Here is a 23,593-nt window from a genome sequence, read left to right as displayed (position 1 = left end):
GTTTCCTGAGGCTTCCCCGGCCATGTGGAATGGTGTGTCCATTAAACCTGTTTTCTTTTTAAATTACCCAGTCTCAGGTAGTTCTTTACAGCAGTGGGGAAATGGGCTAATGCTATACCTTGAGGAAAATGGAGGACTGTGCGCCTTAATAAACATTTAAAGCTTAATAACTGGGCCCCATATCAAGAAGGAATATTATCTCTGGTTCAGTCACAATAAGATTTGCCTGAAGCTCATCCATGGAGATGGAAATGGTAGGAGCCTGGACGATCTCAATGCTCTATCAGTCATCTAGAGGATGACTTTCAGAAGCTTGATTAAAATCCAGGAATAGAGTTAGAGGTGCTTGTCCTTGCCCTTGCCCTTGCCCTTGTCCTTGTCCTGTAAGACCCCTTGTCCGATAAGTTGGTGGAGTTGTTCCTGTAACAGCCTAGAAGAAAGAGCTGTCCCTACACCGATGAGAGAGAGAGGAGCACTTACTCTTCTAATGACCCTCTTGTTTGCAATGAGGAAAGGATCCTGAGAGTGGCTTGTAATGCAGACGTTTGAGACATTCTCTACTCCAGAGTACTGGATTCCTGCAGTGATGACAGGCTCCTATTCTGTTAATATTATAGGAATGAGTCTTGGGTTTATTAGCTAACAAAAAATACTGCACCAGTGCCTTTTTGGGATTTTTGGGAGAATCTATGAGTTGCATATGTGACTCCCAAGTGAGTATGTGAAGGGCATAAACTATCTGGATATGGGTGGGTTGATTGGGGGATGGAGTAGATGGAGAGGGTGTGAGTAAAGCAGGAGCAGGCTGAGGAGAGTATGATAGGCAAAAGGAAGGATCATCTAAGACATCAGAAGCAGGGAGCGAGAAAGTTCCTCGGAAGCATACATAATATATTTTTTTTCTTTTTAAAGATAGGGTTTCATCATGTTGGCCAGGCTGGTCTTGAACCCCTGACCTCTGGTGATCTGCCTGCCTCAGCCTCCTAAAGTGCTGAGATTACAGGCACATAATAATTTTTAAGTAATTTTTGGTTTTGGGATAAAGCCAAAAAGGCCTGAACATACGGGACCTCTAAATAAAAACAAATAACAAAAATTATACACTTCTTTTAGAGAGATTGTGGGTTAAAATGAGGTCAGTTTTTGGCACTGCAACCCAAGGATGAGTAGGAATGAATTGAAGAATGAATTGGACCCATGTTGGGTTTAGATAAAGGACTATGAGATTTCTGAGATGTCTCTGAGTGGTTTGGACCTCCCTTTTTCCTGTGGCTCACTCTATTCAGGGTTGTTTCACCATCTCTGCTCACTGCAACCTCCACCTCCTGGGTTCAAGCCATTGTCCTGCCACAGCCTCCCGAGCAGCTGAGACTACAGGTGCATACCACCATGCCCAGATAATTTTTATGTGTTTGTGTGTGTATGTGTGTGTGTGTGTGTGTGTGAATTTTTAGTAGAGATGGGTTTCACTATGACACCAGGCTAATTTTTTGTCTTTTTGTTTTTGTAGAAATAGAATTTTCACCATGTTGTCCAGGGTGGCCTTGAACTCCTGGGCTCAAACAATGCATTCACCTCAGCCTCCCAAACTGTTGGGATTATTGGCATCAGCCAGCATGCCTGGCCTATTCCTTTTATTTAAGCTGTATTTTTAGTTCTTTGTAGATTGTAGGGGTAGAGAAGAGACAATGTGGGGTGGGGAGGGAGGGAAGGGTGGGAAGGGATCACATGGGGAGAAGTGCCAGATATTATATGCACCTAAAGTAAAATATTTTATTTTTTAAAGATGCATTTTTGTCTTCTTTTCCTTTTGGGATTTTTTGTTTTGTTATGTTTTGTTTTGTTCTGAGACAGAGTCTCACTCTGTCACCCAGGCTGGAGTGCAGTAGAGTGTTCCTGGCTCAGTGCGACCAACCTCTGCCTCCCAGCTTCAAGTGATTCTTCTGCCTCAGCCTCCCAGGTAGCTGGGATTACAAGTGTGCACCACCATGCCCAGCTAATTTGTGTATTTTTACTACAGACAGGATTTCACCATGTTGGCCAGGCTGGTCTTGAACTCCTGACCTCAAGGGATCTACCTGCCTTGGTCTTCCAAAGTTCTGGGATTACAGGTGTAATACTGCACCTGGCCTTGGTTCTTTTGTATAATTTTTGTTTCTCCTCTGATACTTTCTGTCTATTCATTGGGAGCATATTTTCCTTTATATCTTTAAGCATAGTTAGAGTATCAGCTTTAAAACTTTTGCTACGCTGGGCACAGTGGCTCACACCTGTAATTCCAGCACTTTGGGAGGCCAATGAGGGTGGATGATGAGGTCATGAGTTTGAGACCATCCTGATCAACATGGTGAAACCCCGTCTTTTCTAAAAATACAAAAAAAAAAAAAAAAAAAAAAAAAAAAATTAGCTGGGCATGGTACTGTGTACCTGTAATCCCAGCTACTCTGGAGGCTGAGGCAGAAGAATTGTCTGAACCCAGGAGGCAGTGGTTGCGGTGAGTCGAGATCATGCCATTACACTCCAGCCTGGGTAACAAGAGCAAAACTCCATCTCAAAGAATTAAAACAAACAAACAAACAAAAACAAAAACAAAAACAAACAAACAAACAAACAAAACTTTGCTATTTCCAACAACTTATTCTTAGAAGTCTATCTTCATTGATTACCTTTACTCTTAAGCACGTGTGACATAGTTCTGTTTCTTCATGTATCTGATAATTTTGCTTTTGAAGTTAGTTAGAAATTGTGCATGACATTCATTGTTGATATTGTGTGTTCTATTTCTCTGGAGAATGTTTATTTTTTTTTTTAATTTTGTTTTTGTTTGTTTGTTTATTATTTTAGCAGGCAGCGATCTGTCCTGAGGGGAACAGCTGAAACTTTTATTCAGATTGTAGGTCATCCAGAGATTTCAGTAGAATTTAGATGCATAACTTGGAGCTCTCTTCTCTGGTTTTTCTTCTGAGAATTTCCTTTAACCCTATCCAGCTCTTGTGGTCTCTGCTTCTGAGTTTATGATATGGGTAGTGTGGTCTGCTGGTCTTTAGTTAATAGATTTTGGTTTCAGTAAGGCAGAAGGCACCCTGACAGTAAGAAAGAAGCTGTCTTGGTAAGGACACTAGTGCAGGGATGGCTCCAGTGAGTAGAACAGTATATGCTTGTAGCAGATAAGATGGGAGCCTAGTTGATTAAAATTCAAATGTTAGAAAGAAATGTGATGTGTCCCTTGTCATTGCTAAGGTGTTTGTTTCATGGGTTTGAGACTTTGATTCAATCTCTTCATGTGTCCTGAGGTTCTCAGACTCCGGAGAGCTACAGTCTTACCTAAACCTTACCCAAGACGTTGTGATGTGCACTACCCACAAAAGAACACACACATGTGCATATATGTGCTGTCATACATACATGTGTGCAGTTACACTCACACAGACACACACTACCATATACATACATATACACACACTGAAATATGACCTTATTTGGGACCCCAACGAACACACAACTAATAAATACATGAAAAGATGCTTATCTTGAGTAATATTCAGGGAAGTGCAAATTAGAACCACATTGAGATACCTTGCCTATTAGATTGGCAAAGATTAAAAAAATGGATAATGTTTACTGTTGGTGAGGATTTACAGGCATTCTTACATTGTTGGTAAGAGTAAAAGTCTATGCATTTTTTTTTTTTTTTTTTTGTAGAGCCACTTCTCAGCTTCTATCAATATTTTAAAATGCTAATCCTGAGACCCCACAATTCCACCCTTAGCAATTTTTCCTATAGTAGGACTCACTCTGTTGGTTGAAGATCCATGCCCAGAATTGTTCACTACCTTCATTTAAAATAGCATATATGCTTGAGCCCAGGAGTTTGAGGCTGCAGTGAGCTATGATCATGTCACTGCAGTCCAGCCTGAGTGACAGAGCAAGAGTTTGTCTCTTAAAACAATGAAAATAGGCTGGGCATGGTGGCTCATGCCTGTAATCCCAGCACTTTGGGAGGCTGAGGCGGGTGGATCGCGAGGTCAGGAGATGGAGATCATTCTGGTCAACATGGTGAAACCCTGTCTCTACTAAAAATAAAAAAAAATTAGCCGAGCATGGTGGTACGTGCCTGTAATCCTACTCAGGAGGTTGAGGCAGGAGAATTGCCTGAAGCCAGGAGGCGGAGGTTAAGGTGAGCCAAGATTGCACGGATGCACTCCAGCCTGGGTAACAGGAGGGAAACTCCATCTCAAAAAAAAAAAAAAAAAAAGAAAGAAAAATGAAAATAGCATGTACAGACAACAATTCAAATGTTCATTGCAGAAATTATGATTATTACCGTTTTTCTTTTAGAGACAGGGTGTCAATCTGTTGCCCAGACTAATCTTGACCTCCTGGGATCCTCAAGGGATCTTCCAGCCTCTGCTTCCCAAAGCTGTGGGATTACAGGTGTGAGGCACTGGGTCTAGACCATTGCAGGGATTATTAAACCATGGCATATACTACCATTAAAGTCACGATGTGCGTTTTTGCTTTTTTGTTGTTGTTGTTTGTTTGTTTGTTTGTTTGTTTGAGATGAATATTTGCTCTTGTTACCCAGGCTAGAGTGCAATGGCGTGATCTCGGCTCACCACAACCTCCGCCTCCTTGGTTCAGGCAATTCTCCTGCCTCAGCCTCCTGAGTAGTTGAAATTACAGGCACGTGCCACCATGCCCAGCTAATTTTTTTGTATTTTTAGTAGAGACGGGGTTTCATCATGTTGACCAGGATGGTCTCAATCTCTTGACCTCGTGATCCACCCACCTCGGCCTCCAAAAGTGCTAGGATTACAGGCTTGAGCCACCACACCTGGCATGAGGTCAGTTTTATGTGCCAACATAGAAAGATGGTGCAAAACTATAGGGGAAAATTTTTTGCATAGACTTTTACTCTCACCAGCAATGTAACAATGCCTGAAGAAGGCTGCAAAGTGGCAGCACAGCAGGAGTCTTTAAGAAATATGTATTTGTTTCAGCTCAAGAAGTGTCTGGATGGATGCCATCACCCGCACCTGTAATCCCAGCACCTAGGGAGGCTCAGGTGGGTGGATCACTTGAGATTAGGAGTTTGAGACCAGCCTGGTCAACATGGTGAAATCTCATCTCTAATAAAACACAAAACAATCATCTGGCCTTGGTGGTGGTTGCCTGTAATCCCAGCTACTCAGGAGCTGAGGCAGGAGAATATTCTGAACTCTGGAGCAGAGGATGCAGTGAGCTGAGATCGCATCATTGCATTCCTGCCTGGGTGACAGAGTGAGACTCAGTGAAAATAAAAATCAAAAAAGTAAAAGCAAAAGTGTCTCCATGCATTTGTGCCTAACTGCTTACAGTAGCTACTTCTGGGGGAAGGTGAAAGGGGACCCTGTTAAAAATGTTCTCTTCTGTATTGTTTTTCTTCAAATGAGTCTGCATTGCTTTTATGTGTAATACTCTCCCAAAACCTGATGTTCAGTTTGCCTTAGCTGATGGAAGGAGAAACTGAACCTCGGATTTTGTCAAAGCATATGAGTGAAGGGCACTGCTCTGCACCTGCACAGGGTCCTCGCTTCCTGGGGCCAGTTTAATGCATGTCTGTGGTGTTTCTTGGGAAGAACACAGAGGACACTCACTTGCCAGTCAGTAGACAAATCACTGAAGTCTATGTCTGGCAGTCCGCAGTGTCACAGGGACTGTCAAGTCTCACAGTTCCCTGGGTTACAAGATCAGCAGTGGCAGACACTTCTCAGCTCTGCTTGGGAGAGCAGCTCTGTAATGTGCTTGTGGTTTCAGATGTGGGTGGCCTATGTGAACTTGTCGTGCAAGGCTCACATCACCAGCTGCGGCAGTTATCTCCTGAATCAGGCTGAGGGTCTTTGCTGTGCAACCAGAGACATTTGGGTGACAAGTCACCTCCAGGTTGGGGGTGCCTCAGATTTGTGATGGGACTTGGCAGATGCATCTGGGAAGGTGAGTCTGTGCTTTGGGTTTCTCAACCTCTCCAGTCAGCATGAAATTCAGGAGGTAGAGAAGGACAAGTGGCCCTCCATCCATGGACCCAGGAAGCCACTGAGGAAGCATGTCATTTTAGAGCACCACCCTAGCTTTACCTCCTCTGGTGTTCTGGCATTGGGTGTGTTTTAGAGATAGCAAAATTTGCAGAGCTGACCTCAAGGATTCCAAACTAATTTCCAGACCTGTAGGGGTCATGGGTTCTGCTGTGGCCAGTGTGAACATGCTCCAAGTGGATGGAGGGAAGGGCATTGTCTTTGTCAGACAGAATTTCTAATTATGGAAGGAACTCTGCTTCCTCGATGATTGAGCTGACCTTTGTGGGGGTGAGAATAAATGAGCATACTTGGGCTCCAATTGTCATGGCCATAGGCTGGAGCTGAGGTCTAGGCCCAGGCCCAGGAAAGCCTCTAGCAAACACCAGGCATTTGGTTGTTTTAGTGCAGAAGAGGAGCCAGGAGGATTGGGATACCCCACTGGACCTGTGTGTGGGGCAGCAGGTGAGGGTGGAATTCCAGATGGAGGGTCAACCCAGCCAAGCAGAGGAAGGGGAGGAGAGGGTTTGTTTCAGAAAGAGCATAGCCCTCTCAGTTTCCTGGGAAATATATAGTCTGGAGGACATGGGCCCTGGTGGGATCCTCCTGTGCCGTCCCTGCCCCCTGCTCTTCCTGTGACGTGTGCTGTTCTGGGCTCACCCTTTCTTCAGAGTTTAGCTACATGGGGTAGATTAGTACCAAGAGCGGGTATCCTCACAGCACGTCTTTAAGTAACATCCCAGAGCCCTGCTTCTGGATGCTGACAACATGAACATCATCCAGAAGCAAGGGCAGCCTATGCCAGAGTGGAGGGGTTGGAGAAAGATTTATCAAACAGTTGAGATGGGTGCAGGGAATGCAACATGATCAGACAGGGTCTTGCCTCAAGGAGCCTCATGTAGGGACATCACACAGTGATGACCTTCAACTACAGTGGGGTAGCAAAGCTGTGGGCAGAGCAGGCAACACATGGGTACCTCTTCACAAAGACAGCAGGAAGAAGATGGGCATCATTTTTCCGTCTCAGCTGCAGACTCCAGGAATCTGTGCCAATACCTTTACTCCAGCCCTGGCCTATGACTACTGCCCAATCCTTGGGTCCTGTCAATTCAGGCCCCTGCTCCCATTTCCAGCCCCATCTTCTGTCACAGCTTCCATGACCCCAGGCTCCAGCTGTGTCTAGGGTACCAGGGTCTGCATTTCTTCCTCTTCCCCCAGCTGACAGAAGAACTTGCTGGACAAGTATCCACTTAAATAGCAACTTCCACCCTATCCACCTCAATGGCTGCCAGCCTACTGAATGGGCTACAAGAACCAGGATATGCTTCCCCGCCCCCATTACAAAAGACAAAATTAGACCAGGTGTGTTGGCTCATGCCTGTCATCCCAGAACTTTGGGAGGCCAAAATCGGTGGATCACTTGAGGCTGAAAGTTTGAGACTAGCCTGACCAACATGGTGAAACCCTGTCTCTACTAAAAATACAAAAATCAGGCCGGGAGTGGTGGCTCGCGCCTGTAATCCCAGCACTTTGGGAGGCCGAGGCAGGTAGATCACTAGGTCAAGAGATTGAGACCATCCTGGCCAAGATGGTGAAACCTCGTCTCTACTAAAAATAAAAATGAAAATAAAAAATAAGCTGGGCATGTTGTTGGGTGCCTGTAGTTCCAGCTACTCAGGAGGCTGAGGCAGGAGAATCACTTGAACCCAGGAGGCGGAGGTTGCAGTGAGCTGAGGTCGTGCCACTGCACTCCAGCCTGGCAAGTGGTGACAGACTGAGATTCTGTCTCGGGAAAAAAAAAAAAAAAAAAAAAAAAAAAAATTAGTGAAATGTGGTGACACATGCTTGTAATCCCAGCTACTTGGGAGGCTGATGCAGGAGGATTCGCTTGAACTCAGGAGGTGTAGGTAGCAGTCAGCCGTCATCACACTACTGCACTCCAGCCTGGGTGACAGACCAAGATGCCATCTCAAAAAAAAAAAAAAAAATGTATATATAATAAGCTCTGTGTAATTATATAAGGCCAACTTGGAGAGTGTGCTTCATGTCACAGAGGAACCCAGGGCTACCTAGCCAGCCTCCCTGACGGTGGCCTGCTCTGGTCTAAAATTCTGCTTGGTGTTATGTGAGTGCTCAGGGGATGAGGACCAGGGAGGGTGAAGGGCTGAGCCTGTCTGAAGACCCTCCTGTGGGTGTGGCAGAGCCTGTGGCCTGAGGCAGGACTCCAAGTGCAGGGCAGCCCACAGCTTCACAGTGGCCCAGGAAATCAGGGCAGTCAGGCCACAAGGCTCAGTAGACATCTGGGCCAGAGCTTGACATGGAGGCCGTGGAAGAGATAGGGATCTCAGAAGAGACCAAAAATTGACCCATGGACTGAAGGCTATGACAACAGACCCAGTATGGGAGAGGCTGTGCAGGGCAGTGATGTCAGCCAGGCTCCCCAGCAGGACTGGGAGTGTCAGGGGCAGCTCTGTCCCAGGTTGCAGGCACTGGGTTTCCCTCCTGCTCTCACAACCATCCTGTGAGCGGGTGTTGTTTGAGCTGTGGTGAGGCCTCCCTGGTGACATCCAGGAGCAGGGAGGCTGCAGGTCAGGATGTGTGCACCTGCCTGGACTGATTGGCCCTGTGGTCCAGGATGGAGGACGGGACCTCTTCCTTCAGCCACCCCATCCCACTCCTTGCTCTCAAACCATCTGCTTCTGGGTTAGCCTATGGCCGGCCGGGCCTGATTCTACGCAGATGTGGCTGTTTCTCCACGGCTGCTGTAGCGGTCATTCTTCTTGGGGCCTAGGTCAGCTCTTAGGTGTGGCTGTTGTGCCTGGGCTTCCTTACGGTCCTGGTAATCATTCTAACCCTGCCTTCACATATCCCAAGAGGTGGCTGACTGTCTTCCCCATCTTTCCAGTAACTCCTGCAAGAAGGAACAGACACTGCTGCAGAGAACTTGCCATGGTGTTTCATGCTGTGGCTGGTGGTGACAGGCTACACGCTCCATTCTAGGGAAGGGTGAGACTTCCTGATCATCAGTCTTAATGGGGGACTGTCCTGTGGGTACCTGGATACACTGCCGGGAGTGGCGTGTAGTGGGGTTAGTGTAGTGCCCACTGTCCATTGAGGATGTGCAGGTTTCTTAAGGGTGTACTTGATGTAGTTTGCATGCATGTCTGTTTTTATTTCTCCTTCCTTATCACTAATCAGTCTTGTATAACTAGGCTGGCCCTGCTTCCAGCCTAGGGGTTATCCTGCCTAGTAGCATCTGGAGCTGCAAATGGGGTGACAGGGCATCAGCAGACTTCCCACACCCGAGTACTTTCTGACACCCAGCCCCTCATCTCCTGCCAACCTCTGGCTCCCCCAGAGATCCTGGGGCTCAGGCCTCACACTTCAGCATGGGGGGCTTTGCCCTTCTGGTGGTGCTCTTCCTTGGGACAGATACCCCGCTACCATCCTTGTCCACCTTCCTGGGGCAGAACCCTGGGATGGGCCTTTAAGAAGACAAAAAGGAGAGAGAATACATAGAGGCTGGGCACGGTGGCTCACACTTGTAATTCCAAGACTTTGGGAGGTCAAGACAGGTGGACCCCTTGAGGTCAGGAGTTCAAAACCAGCCTGGCCAACATGGTGAAACCCCATCACTACTAAAAATACAAAACAATTAGCCAGGTGTGGCGGCGGACGCTTGCAATCCCAGCTACCTGGGAGGCCAAGGCAGGAGAATCACTTGAAACAGAAAGGCAGAGGTTGCAGTGAGCCAAGATTGCACCACCGCACTCCAGCCTGAGCAACAGAGGGAGACTCCATTTAAAAAAAAAAAAAAAAAAAAAAAAAAAAAAAAAAAAAATTCTGTAGAGGTTGTCTGTGTGACCCTGGGCAAGCCATCTCCCCTTCTCAGGACTCAACTCCTTGCCTGTGAATGCAAGTAACAAGTTCCCCCAACCCTGACTCCTCTGCGGGGGTGTGGGGAGATGGGCTGGCTGAGGCAGAGGTGGAGACCTAGCTGAGTCAGAGTACAGGATCTAAGTTTGAGGGTGCACCTCACACACTGCAGTCATGAGTCTGGCTGGGTCAAATGGCTTTTCTGAGCTTCAGTTTCTTATGAGTAAAGCCTGGGCAATGGTGCCCAGTGTCTTTCTTTTTTTTTCTTTTTATTTTTTTTTTAAAGAAATTTACAAAATTTACAAAAAAAAAATTGTATTTTAGGTTTTGGGGTACATGTGAAGAACATGCAAGATTGTTGTATAGGTACACACATGGCAGTGTGATTTGCTGCCTTTCTCCCACTCACCTGTATCTGTCATTTCTCCCCATGCTATCTCTCCCCACCCCCCACTGTTTATCCCCTATTTCCCTCCAACAGACCCCAGTGTGTGATGCTCCCCTCCCTGTGTCGTGTTCTCGTTGTTCAACCCCTGCCCATGAGTGAGAACATGCAGTGTTTGATTTTCTACTCATGTCAGTTTGCTGAGAATGATAGTTTTCAGGTTCATTCATGTCCATACAAAGGACACAAACTCATTGTTTTTTTTTTTTTTTTTTTTTTTATGGCTGTGTAATATTCTATGGTATATATGGGAATATATCCAAAGGATTATAAATCGTTCTACTATAAGGACACTTGCACACGAAGGTCTTTTGCAGCATGGTTTACAATAGCAAAGACCTGGAACCAACCCAAATGCCCATCAATGAAAGACTGGACAGGTTGCCCAATGTCTTTCACAGGACACTGTGTGAGTGGGGAGCACCCCTCCAGAGCAATTCATGGGGAGCACCCCTCCAAAGTGGGATGGCTCACTCGCACAGGGTCCTCAGCCCAGTCCTTTGCAGGCTGGACCTTGGAGAGTGAGGCCCTGAGGCAAGTCATGGGCACCTGGCTCCTGGCCTGCATCTGCATCTGCACATGTCTCTGCTCGGGAGTCTCCATCCCAGGGTAAGGACGAGGTGAGAGCTGGGCACTGGTGTCTGTGTGAGATGAGTGGAGAACTAGGGCATGTCTGGGGGACTGGATTGTCCTCTGTTGAGCCCCTAGGAAAAAGTTTGGCCCAAACTGTGCTGGGGCATGTCCTCTAGGGGTCAGCCTGGACCTCAGTCTCTAGTCTCTGACCTATACCTCCCTACCTTCGGCGTCTGGATTGACCTTAGTCTCATTTCTTTCATCCTCTTGATACCTCTCTGTGTCTAACTGGCCCAGGCACCATGAGTCAGAGCTCATCACTTCCCAGGCCTATCAGTGCTTCCCTGAATAGATTCTGGGATCATTGACTGGTGACTGCCCTGCGAAGGTGTCAACCATCAGATCCCCCCAACCCTCCAGCTCAGCTCTGCCCTGAAGCACTTACTGTTGGCTCCCAACCATCATTATTTACAGGGCCAAGGGCTGAAACCTTTACCTGCCTCACCAACATCCTGAGGATCCATTGCCACTGGTCTGCCTCAGAGCTGGCCTAGGGCTTCAGCACCTGGCTCCTCTTTACCAGGTGAGGATGGAGGGCCATGACCACCTGGACAGGGATGAGGGAGAGGTCTCCAGGATTGCAGCAGTTGCACCAGAACAGTGTAGCAGCCCTGTGGTTCTGATACACACCCTTTCCAGCAACCAGGTGCCTGGTGGCACACATAAGTGCATGTTACAGGGAAGTGAGTGCACTCTACTGCTGCCACCCGAGGCGGTGATCCTGCCATCCAACAATTTCACCATCACTTTCCACCACTGCATGTTTGGGAGGGAGCTGATCAGCCTGGAGGACCCACAGTACCTGCCCCAGAGACACGGTGAACAGCATCTATAGGTCTGGGATGGACCCCTTGGCAAGTATATCCTGGCTGCCTGGTAGCTGGGGGCAACACCCCAGTGGCCCAGTGAGTGTTCTCAGTCCGTGCCAAGTGAGATCCAGGGCTGGGGGTGGGGTGGCCCCTGGGAGGCGAGGGCCCACATAGTTACTGCAGGGGCAGGGTTTTAGCATTAAATAAAGATGCAGGGCTGCTAGTTGGGGCACGGCTGCCATTTAAGTCATGGGAAAGGCTCTTCAGTCATCCCAGGGAGGACTCCTATAATATGTTGGGAAGAACTTCCAGCAGTTGACTGAGAAGGAAAGGGAAGCAATATTTAGAAACCACCTAATCATGCTGTGGAGGCCAGTGGAAGTGATTGCTGTCCTGTCCCGCCTGGGGCTTTACTGGACCCGTCTTCCAGTCAGGTGTCTGGTTGGAGAGGGTCTTGACCATGCCCGCTGGGAATCTTTCAGATCTCCAGTCTTGGGTGTGCTGACTGACAGACCCTTCATGGACCTTCAGCCTCACATGGATTCACTCTGTTCCAGTAAAGCTGGATCCACCCTCCGACTTGCAGAGCAATGCCAGCACTGGCCACTGCACGCTGACCTGGATCATCAGTCTTGCCTTGGAGCCAATGACCACACTTCTCAGCTATGAGCTGGCCTTCAAGAAGCAGAACGAGGTAACACTTTGGCTGGTTTTCTCCAGAGTCCTCTCTCCTGGGAACAGCAGCCCAGGGCAGAATCCCCACTCTACACAGGGAGATGTCAACTGGCAGTGATGAGGAGGGGAGGAACTAGAGCCAGGTGTGTGTGTACATACACATATACTGACATGCACATGTGTACGCTTTGTGTGCGTGCATGGGAGTTAGGGTGAGTCTGCCTGTCTCTGTGGGTGTGTGCCCATAAGCGTGGTGAGTGTGCATGTATGTACTTATGTGTGCACACATGGAAATGAGCACACTTATGTGTTTGCACACCCATGTTTGTGTGTTTATATGTAAGTGTACATGACAGTGTGCCTGGTGTTTGTATATGTGAGTGTGCCTGTGTGGATGAGTGTGTATGCAACTGTGGTGAGTGTGGTGAGTGTGCTCATGCATAAATGCATGTGCTGTGCATATGAGTGTGCATGCAACTGTGATGAGTATGAAAGCGTCCCTGTAGATGTTTGCCTGCGTGTGCATATGTGTATCTGGGGCAAATGCAGCTGTGTCTGTGTGTGAGTGTCAGTGTCAAAGTATGCCTTCTCTGTGTGTGCACACATGAATGTGGCAAGTGTGTTAACACAGGCATGTTATATGCATATAATAATACATGTGTATATTCTCGATGGTTGAAGGTTGAAGCCCCACCTTCAGTCCCTGCTAACTGTCTCCACTCCCACAGTGGGCCCAACACATTGTTGGAGTTACCGGGCTTATACTTGAAGCCTTTGAGCTGGACCCTGGCTTTATTCATGAGGCCAGGCTGCGTGTCCAGATGGCCATGATGGAGGATGACATGGGGGAGGAGGAACGTTATACAGGCCAGTGGAGCGAGTGGAGCCAGCCTGTGTGCTTCCAGGCTCCCCAGAGAAAAGGTGGGCACTGCTTTGGCTCCTGCACTTCTAGAGTCTGGGCTGGGTGTCCTCTACCCTGTTCACCTCACCCCCACACCCTTTCAACCTCCTGGAAGCCCCTCCTTGAGGCAGTCATGCCCCAGTTGACACCCATCCTCTGAAGGTCTGAGGTCTAAATGGAGGAAGCAAACACCTGTCAACGCTGGGGCTTCCTGAGAACTTGTAGTCAGTGGCACCTGTTAGGACTGAGGTAGGCAGGGCTGCACACCAGGGCTGGTGCTCCTGCATGGAGGCTGGATGTGATCTCAGTGTCCTTAGTGAGAGCTGGGCTGACCCTTGTGCATTGCAGTGCTGAGAGGTCCCATGGACCTTATGACCCAACATGTGGAAGATGGGAAGAGTGAGGCCCAGGTATATGGCTCATAAACAAGGTCCTTCAACAGGTGACACAAACCTTCAAGGCCCATCACAAATCTTCCACTTTGGCCCAGGGCACTAAACGGTGCACCTTTGCCATGTAGGTTTGTGGGGAGCCTCCTGGCACTGAGGTTGCTCACAACCCTGTGCCCTTCCTGCCCACAGGTCCTCTGATCCCACCTTTGCGGCACCCAGACAACATCCTTGTTGCTGTGTCTGTCTTTCTCCTGCTGACTGGCCTGATCTACTTTCTGTTCAAGCTGCCACCCAGGTAGGTAGCTGGTGTGTGTGTGTGTGTGTGTGTGTGTGTGTGTGTGTACTTGTGTGAAAGGGTAAGGGTGTACATGTCTTAGTGTACGTGTGAAGATGTATCTCTATGTGCATGTGTGAGTGTGAGGTGGGTGGGATATCAAGGGCCACCCCTGTCTGGTTCCTCCCTTCCCCTCCCCACTGTCAAGGTTAACAGTGGAGTGGGCTTCTCCAGTCTTCCCCGTGGGCCAGAAGAGGGTTCTCAAGTTGCCAGGGGAGAGAAGGGAAGGGGCATCTGGGGCAGAGGCTGAAGATAAGGACAGCTTGGTCCCAACCAAACCCAGAATCACGGAGATCAGGAGCCCAGGGTCCTGGTCTCCTGCCTCTGGAGGAGCTCTGTTCGTTCATCTGTTCACACATTCTATGAAAGGACATTTGGGGCATCTGGTGTGCATGGGACCCTGTTCTCACCCTGGCAGATGTGTTAGAGAACAAGCTGGACAAGGGCACTCCTTAAATAAACCATCATGCCTCATGCACCACATGTCAGGTTTCAAGAGAGGGTGCTGGGGCCGTGTCAGGGAGTAGATGTGAAAAAGAGGGTGTGGGGACAGGGGTGTTGTCTGGGGCCAAGTGGGAGGGCACTCGGCTTCTCCTTGGAGAAAAGGAAAGTATGAAACTGTGTGATAAAACCTACTTTATCTTTTGAGGAATGGATCGCTGGACAAGGGGATATGGGAGACATTCTGGAGGCCAATGTGTACCAATAGGGTACCCACCAGGAGATGATTTGGCTTGAGCCAGCCAAAGAAGTGGAGAAAGAGCAAAGAAGAGGGAATTGCGGGGTCTTAGGAGGAGAAATAGAGGGGACATGTGGCTGGTTGAGATATGAGTGGTGACCCCTGAGGTGGGGAAAATGGGAACAGCCTTGCTGGGAAGTTGGTGAGGTCTCTTTGGACCTGCTGGGTTGGAGCCCCAGGTGACACCCTTGTGGGAGAGTCAGTGGATCCTCAGCAGCAAGTCTGGTGCTCAGGGAGACACTGGGTGGCGTGGGAACTGCAGACCTCCTGCTGATTACAAAGACGAGTTTCTGGAGGTGCTGGCTCCCTTTGTGGACTGAGGACACAGCCAGTAACTGTCTGTTCTGAACCTGCCATTGCAGGTCACACTGTCAAGGACGTGTGCCTCGGCATAAATCAGTCCCATGTGGCCATTAGGCAAGGAGGCCCAGATGGGTCCTGACCCGAGAGTGGGTTGGGATGTGATGAGATGGAAGAGAGGCTCATCCTCTGCAGTGACCTCAGTCCACTTGCATTGCCATAGGCCTCTGACTGGCCTCTCCTGGCCTCAGGGTGAAGAGAACCTTCTACCAGAACGTGCCCTCTCCAGCGGCATTCTTCCAGCCCCTCTACAATATGCACAATGGGAACTTCCAGGTGGGTGCAGAGACCATGGCAGGGTGTGGGGGCCAGGGGTTCACTAGAACACTGGCCTGCTCAACATGTTGGCTTTCATGAGGGCTGGTGGCCAATGTGGGAGCTTTGTTTATGCTTGGAGTCCTTTTTGTATATTAAGTGAATTTTGATTTATACCATGTCTCAAATGGGGAAAAATTAATTTTATTTTTCCATTGCTGATGCCTTTTTGTTCTCGTGTCTCCAGTTCCGTTGTTGATGGAAAAAAAAATGTAAATGTCTAATGACTTATCTCTGTCTCCTCTGGTTTGTACCTGTCTGTACCCACCACATGCCTCACCTCCTCCTCCTGTGAAGTCGTTTGTGGGGAAGGGTCTGTGGTGGATGCACTGCCATTGGGGCTCTCACTGCCACTGGGCTCCTGCTCTGCCTAGTCCCCTGGTCCCCATCGGATCACACTTTCCTCCCTCCCCCCCATGTTGAGCTCTCAACCGAGGAACCAGTGAGCAACTGGGCTGGAGGTTCATGCCCTCTGAGTGGGAGGAGGGGGAGAGAAAGGGCTCCAGTGGTCTCTGGTTTTTCCCTTTAGACTCCTCATTTTGGGCAGAGGACAAGAAGCAGTGAGTGTTCCTTCCTGTGGTCTGAACCAAGTTGGCCCCTCTTCTCCAGGATCTTCCCTGCTGGATGCCCTCGGGCATCCCTGGGCCCTCTGTGGCAAGGATGTTCCCTCCACACCAGGGCTCCTGCTTACTGTGCAGAAAAATCCTTTTCTCGCTCAATAAGGAGCCTAGTTTTCAAGATTTTTGTCCAAAAATAGAATTTGAAACATGAACTGACACCTGGCTTCTTTCAGAGTCCCCCTCTTTTCCTAAGGTGGTAGGTGTGACTCTTAAGAACCTGGGCAGCTGAGAACAAGGCTGAGTAGGGCACAAATTGTGATGGTCACCTGGACTGTCATCCTGTTGCAGGCACCAGCCCTTCCCTAGAGAACCAGGACATTTGCCAGGGGTTATTTAGACCCTTGGGCGGGGATCTAGTGCCATGGGTTGGTCTCCAGAGAGTAGAGCAATGAGGGAGGGTGTGGTGTGTGTGGTGCATGGGCTGGAGGCTCCTGGTCCCACCAAGGGAACAGCTTCTTTTTGGATGTAGGGGGCCCGCTGTGGCCCCACAGAAGGATTCAGTTCTGCTGGTCTTAGCCAAGAGCTTTGAAAGTCACCAGTCCTGACAGCGACTCTTGTGTGTGTGTGTGTACGGTGTGTGTCAGGTAGGAGTGCCCAGTCCCAGTAGCTGATGAAAGGCCCTGAGGCACATGCTGTCAGACGTTGGCTCTATCCTGGGCAGATATCACCATCTGTACCTTGGTTCAGGCTGTTGTGAGCACCAAGCACTTTGCTGGGGGAGTCATGAGGGCCCGAAGGGACTCAGGGTTCCATGTTCAGGCTACGATGGCACATGGAGCAATGACAGAATGTTCAAGGCACAGGTGCTGCTTGGCCTCTGGGTGTGGACTTCAGGAGGGCTTCCTGGAGGAGGACGGAGGCTGGGCTTGCCAGAAAGGAGGCAGCTGCTCCCACGATGAGTTCTGAACATGCTGCCTGAGCCCTTCCTTCCTCCCACACTCTGTTCCAGACTTGGATGGGGGTCCACAGGACCAGCGTGCTGCTGAATCAAGACTGTGAAGGCACCTCACGAGGAGCCTTGGAACCCTGCATCCAGGAGGCCATTGCACTGTTCACCTGTGGCCCACTGCATCCTTGAAATTCTGTGTGTCTGGAGGAAGAGAGGAGAGGGCACAGCCGCTTGCCTATCTGCCACAGGAGGACTGGACCCCCATGTCCCCCACCAGGCCAGCTCCCCCAAACTCAGACAGCAGCAGCAGGAGCAGTGACTACTCTGGTGTCTTGGACTGCTATGGGGGACGCCATCCCTCAACCTTCCCTAGAAACATGCAGAGCTCTGGGCCCATCCCAACCCTGGCCTGTGGCCTTTCCTGTGAGCATCAGGGCTTGGGGACCCATCAAGAAGGTTCCTGGATGCTGGCTGGTCACTGCCAGAGGACTGGGCTGCATGAGGACCTCCAGGGAATGTTGCTCCCTGCTGTCTTCAAGTCTCGGTCCCAGATATTCTAGGTCCCTGATGTATCATGTCCATTTGGGAAAATGGACTGAAGTCTCTGGAGCCCTGGTCTGGGACTGAACCTCCTTAGAAGGGACCCCCTAGCAGTGGTCAGAGGTCCTGTCTGGATGGAGGCTTGAGCTGGTCCCAGTGTTCTCCTGATCCTCCTTTCTAGAGATTAAAAGGGGCTTGATGGCTGTTGCAAGGTATTGATAACTGGGAGGAGGGGCCAGAAGAGGAGTGAGGGGTGGGGTTTGACCAGCCCTGGGCTTTCTGGGCTCTAGAACTAGCACAGTGGAGGCTCAATGACTTCTGGGGACAGCAGTGCCTTAAGGAGGGTGCCATGCATAATTTATGGGTTAGGAGAGTGTCATCACACATATGGGGGACGGTGATCAGATGCATTAAAGAATCAGGCTAACACATACCTTGCGTGATTAGAAAATGGCAATAAGCTCTTCTTTGGGTGGAGACTTTAGTATTATCATGAGGCCAGGGGTAAGTATTATCATAAGGCCACGGTCATTCTCCTGGCCTTGTGCACCAGCAGATGATAGAGTCAACTACCTTATGGTGGGATGATGCTTCTTTTATTTTTTTCTCAGACAGTTGGCAAGGTCTAGTCTGCTAGTATGGTACCTGGAGGTTGATGCTGCAAGGTCTGGTGGTCAGTGGGCATGTATGGAACATGTTAGTGGGAGTGGGCCAAGTCCCATTTCTGCTCTGTCTCAGCAGGCGTATGCTCCCTCTGAAGATACTAAGGAAGTATCCGTTTCAGGCCTCTCTTCATCTTCTGTTAGTTTCTTGGCTTGTGACAGCAAAGCTCCAATCTTTTTTGTTTTGTTGCCCAGGCTGGAGTGCAGTGGCACAATCTTGGCTCAATGCAACCTCCATTTCACCTCCCGGGTTCAAGCGATTCTCCTGACTCAGCCTCTGGGGTAGATAGGATTACAGGCACCTGTTACTGTGCCTGGCTAGTTTTTGTATTTTTAGTAGAGACGGTATTTCAGTGTGTTGGCCAGGCTGATCTCAAACTCCTGACATCAAGTAATGCACCTGCCTTGACCTCCTAAAGTATTGGAATTACAGGTGTCAGCCACCATGACTGGTTAAAACTCCAGTCTTTAAATGGATTTTTCCCTGTCGGCATTTGTTTCTAAATCCAGCCCCTGCCAAGTTTTATTTTATTTTATTTTATCTATTTATTTATTTGTTTGTTTGTTTGTTTATTTTTTGAGATGAAGTCTCATTCTCTCTCGCCCGGGTGCAATCTCGGCTGTACAGCAGGAGCATAGCGCTGCTGACACAGAGCAGATCTCAGCTCACTGTGACCTCCATCGTCCAGCAATTCTCCTGCTTCAGCCTCCTGAGAGCTGGGATTACATTTGCATGCCATCACATCCAGCTAATTTTTTGTATTTTTAGTAGAGATGGGATGTCACCATGTTGGTCAGGCTGGTCTTGAACTCCTGAGCTCGTGATCCACCTGCCTTGGACTCCAAAAGTCCTGGGATTACGGGTGTGAGCCATCAGGCCTAGCCAAGTTTCCCCTTTTAAAAATCATGATCATAATGGATTAAGGCTGGCCTTAACAATTTACTCCTAACTTGATCATCTGCAAAGATACTATTTCCTTATAAGACATATTCACAGGTACTGGGATTAGGACTTCAACCTGGAGGGCCTGACTATTGGTTTCACACACCATAGCCTCTCCTAGTGTGTCCCATCCTCTTCCTGGGTGCCCCAGGCAGAACACAGGAGGACCTGACTGCAGGACTTTAGGCTGGCATTGGGATGATGATCTGCCTAGCTAGGGCTGTGACCAGACTCAGATAGGAGGTGGGACCTGACTCCTGAGGCAAGATTTGAAATCTGGACCAGATTACAGACGAGCTGATACAGGAAAATGGCAAAAGCACCCCTCCATAAGACACACCCACCAGTGCCATGTGAGTTTGCCATTCCATGGTAACACCTGGAAAATACTGCCTTTTTCCATGGCAATCACCTGAAAGTTACTGCACTTTTTCTAGAAGTGTCTAAATAACCTGCCCCTTAATTTGCATATAATTAAAAGTGGGTATAAATATGATTGCAGAACTGCCTCTGAGCTGCTACTTGGCTCAGTGCCTATGGGGTATCCCTGCTCCATAAGGGTGTCCTCTGCTGCTGCTATGCACAGCTGCTTCGATAAAAGTTGCTGTCTAACACCATCGACTTGCTCTTGAATTCTTTCCTGGGTGGAGCCAAAAGCCCTCCTGTATTAAGCCCCAATTTCTGGACTCACCTTCCCTGAATCAAGAGTGCTCTGGTGTTGGGAGCACTCAAATTTTGAAGGTAGGATGAAATGGAGGCTGTTTTCTCTCTGGGTCCTGAGCTCTCTTGGGGGCTGTGATGCTCCCTGCAACCTAAGCAGAAAGAATTACCTGTAGCCTGAGGCCCCCAAAGGCAAAAGCCCCTTCTGTGTCAGATAGGCAGCCCTTCTACCCTGCATGCCTGCAGAGCTTCTGGGGTTCTGTGGGGAGCCTCAACAGAGCTGGATCCCGGTCTGTGGAGATGAAGCAGGCCCCAGAATACATCTTTAGCATCCAGATAGTGGGAGGGTATGGATGGAAGAAAGGTACAGGCATCCTCAGCTCTAATCTAACCAAGTATAAAAATAGCAGTGTGAATACACTTCCTGGAGCTAGGCTCTGGGGACTCCTGGGCTGGTTTATATATAACAGGATCTGTGTGGCTCATGAGGCTCCTTGTGGAACCTGGGCTACCTCATGATCACACAAACGAACCCACAGTTGGGATGCCGCTCCTGTGTGGACCGAACACATCTTCATTCAACTCACGAACTTTCCCTAAGTGGCCCCTGCATACCTGGTTCTGGGCTGGAACCTGAGTATGAAGCCACTGGAGGCTGTCATTGTAGGTGAGTTAGTCACCTTAGCCTGGCTGTCCTCTCTGCATAGAGCACTAGCCATAACTAGCAGACTGATATGAGTTCACCTGAGCAAGACACCTGCACACTGTGGTACTCAGAAAAAGCTAATAATTCCTTATTGAAATGAGACGGGGAGGGCATGGTGGCTCATGCCTGTAATCTCAGCATTTTGTGAGGCCAAGGCAAGCAGATTGCTTGAGCCAGAAGTTTGAGACCAGTCTGGGCAACACAGCACAATCCCATGTCTACAAAAACCACAAAAGTCATTAGCTGAGCATGGTGGTTCTTGCCTGGAGTCCTAGATATTGAGGAAGCTGAGGCAGAAAGACTGATTAAGCCTGGGAGGCAAAGGTTGCAGTGAGTCAAGATTGTGCCACTGAACTCCAGCTCGGGTGACAGAATGACACCCTGTCTCAAAAAAAAAGAGAGAGAGGAAAAAGAGAGATGCGACAACTCTTGGTGATCATGTGATGAGGTGTGGTTTATAGCAGGGCAAGTTGCAAGACCCTATGAGCCCGAGGAGGTGTTGCTGATCACTGGGCATCTGTGAAGGCCTCAGAGAGAAGGTGATTTGGACCCGAAATTACCACGCTGTGGGTTTAGGAGCTGGTAGATGGTGTGGTTGGAGCACAGGTCCATTATGTGGTTGGACACGCACAGGCAGCACTGGACTGTGGACAAACTTGAATGCCAGGCCAATTCCAGGTGAAGGAACACTAAGGGACTGGGTTTTCCTCTTTTTATTTATTTTATTTTTATTATTATCTATTTATTTATTTTGAGACGGGATCTTGCTCTGCCGCCCATTCTGGAGTGCAGTGGTGAGATCTTTTTGGCTCACTGCAACTTCCGCCTCCCAGGTTCAAGCAATTCTCCTGCCTCAGCTTCCTGAGTAGCTGTGATTACAGGGGCACACCACCATGTCCGTCTAATTTTTTTTTTTTTTTTTTTTTTTTTTTTTTTTTTTAGTAGAGACAGGGTTTCACCACGTTGACCGTGTTGGTCTCGAACTCCTGACCTTGTGATTTGTCTGCCTCAGCCTCTTAAAGTGCTGGGATTACAGGCGTGAGCCACCACACCCAGCCTCCTCCTTTTATTGAAGTAAAAATCACATACTATAAAATTAACTGTTTTAAGACGTACAATTCCGTGACATTACGTGCATGCACAATATTGTGCAACCATCGCCTCTTAGTTCCAAAATATTTTTATCATCCCAAAAGGAAGTCCCACCTATTAAGCAGCTAAGACCTAATCTGCCCTCCCTCTGACCCCTGACCACCACTCACCTGCTTTCTATTGCTATGGATACCTATTCTGGATATTTCATATGAATGGAAACATATAGTCTCTGATGTTTTGTGTACAGCTTCTTCCAGGTCGTAGCAAATATGAGCACCTCAATCCTTTTTACAACTCAGTATTATTATTCATATTATTGTATAGATATACCACATTTTGTTTGTTGAGTCATCGCTTGATGGACATTTCCATTTTTTTGGTTATTGTGAATAGGGCTGCTATGAACACTTATGTACGTGTTTTTTTTTTTTTTTTTTTTTTAATACTTGTTTTCAATTCTTTTATGATGTGTCTAGAAAAGAAATTGCTGGGTCCTATGGTAATTTTATGTTTAGCCTTTTGCAGAACCTCCAAACATTTCCGTAGGCTGTGCCAGTTTACATTCCCATCGGCAATGTTCACATTTCTTCACTTCTTTGTCAACACTTGTTAGTTTCTGTTTGTTTTGTTTTTTTGAGATGGAGTCTCATGGTGTCACTCAGGCTGGAGTGTGGTGGCACAATCACAGCCTGCTGCAACCTCTGCCTCCCAGGTTCAAGAAATTCTCCTGCCTCAGGCTCCCCAGTAGTTGGCATTACAGGTGTGTGCCACCACTCCTGGCTAAGTTTTGTATTTTTAGTAGAGATAGGGTTTTACCATGTTGGCTAGGCTGGTCTCGAAATCCTGGCCTCAAGTGATCTGCCCGCATTGACCTCCCAAAATGCTAGGATGGCAGGCATGAACCATCGCTCCCAGACTTGTTGTTGATGTTTTTGGTAATAGTTATTCTCATGGGTGTCAAGTGGTATCTTATTGTAATTTTTATTTGCTTTTCCATGATGGCTGGTAATGTTGAGCATGTTTTCATGTGCACTTTGTGTATCTTCTCTGGAGACAAGTCTTTTCAAGTCTTCTTCCCATTATAAAACCGTGTTGTTTGTCTTTTTGTTGTTGAGATCTTTACATGTTCTGGATATTATACCTTTATGAGATACGACTTGCAATGTTTTTCTCTCATATAATTGGTTTCATTTTCACTTACTTGGTAGTGTCCTTTGATGTACCATGCTTAAATTTTTTTACCTAAGTTTTAAGTTTTGATGACGTCCAACATATCTATTTTTCTTTTGTTTCCTGTGCTTTTTGGTGTCATACTTAAAATCATTGCTAAATCCAAAGCCCATAAACACGTGGAAAGAAGCTCAATATCACTTGCCATTAGATCAATGAAAATCAAAACCACAATGAGATACCATTTCATACTCTTTGGAGTAACTATCTTTTTTAAAAAAAATGGAAACTAACCTAGTGCCATGGAACGACACACTTAAAAATGTTTAAAATGGTAACTATTATGTCATGTGTCTTTCCCCATAACAAATGATTAAAATGGTAAATTATGCCACACAGAGCACAGTCTTCTCAAGAACTTATCCCGAAATAGTTCCATGTATGATGAAAGGAGACCCTTATCTCCTAAAGTGACAAGTAGCCTTTTTGTTCATCCTGCCACTGCATCCCGCAGGCTCTCTCACACACACCCAGCACAATCTCACCCACCTGAGTCCACTCCCACCTGGCCCATTGTGCCTCCTTCCATCAACCTATTCCCCTGTTTAACTCATCCCTCTACCCCATACAAACCACTGTCAATCACAGATCTGTTTAATATCTCTATAGTTTTTTCTTTGGGATCATGCAGTGTGTGATCTCTTCTGACTGGCTTCTTTCACTTAGTGATATGTATGTCGATTCATCCATATCTTTGCATGGCTTCATATATCACCCCT

The 23,593-nt window shown here is 48.1% G+C and overlaps 1 pseudogene; it reads left to right on the top strand.

Annotated features, from left to right (window-relative positions):
- The first annotated feature begins 5,945 nt into the window (after positions 1–5,945).
- On the top strand, positions 5,946–17,598 carry LOC141583003 (interleukin-9 receptor-like; annotated as a pseudogene).
- The last annotated feature ends 5,995 nt before the right edge of the window (positions 17,599–23,593 follow it).

This window comes from Saimiri boliviensis, chromosome Y (assembly GCF_048565385.1).
Source record: "Saimiri boliviensis isolate mSaiBol1 chromosome Y, mSaiBol1.pri, whole genome shotgun sequence".
NCBI lineage: Eukaryota > Metazoa > Chordata > Mammalia > Primates > Cebidae > Saimiri > Saimiri boliviensis.
This window is presented reverse-complemented; position numbering and strand designations above follow the sequence as displayed.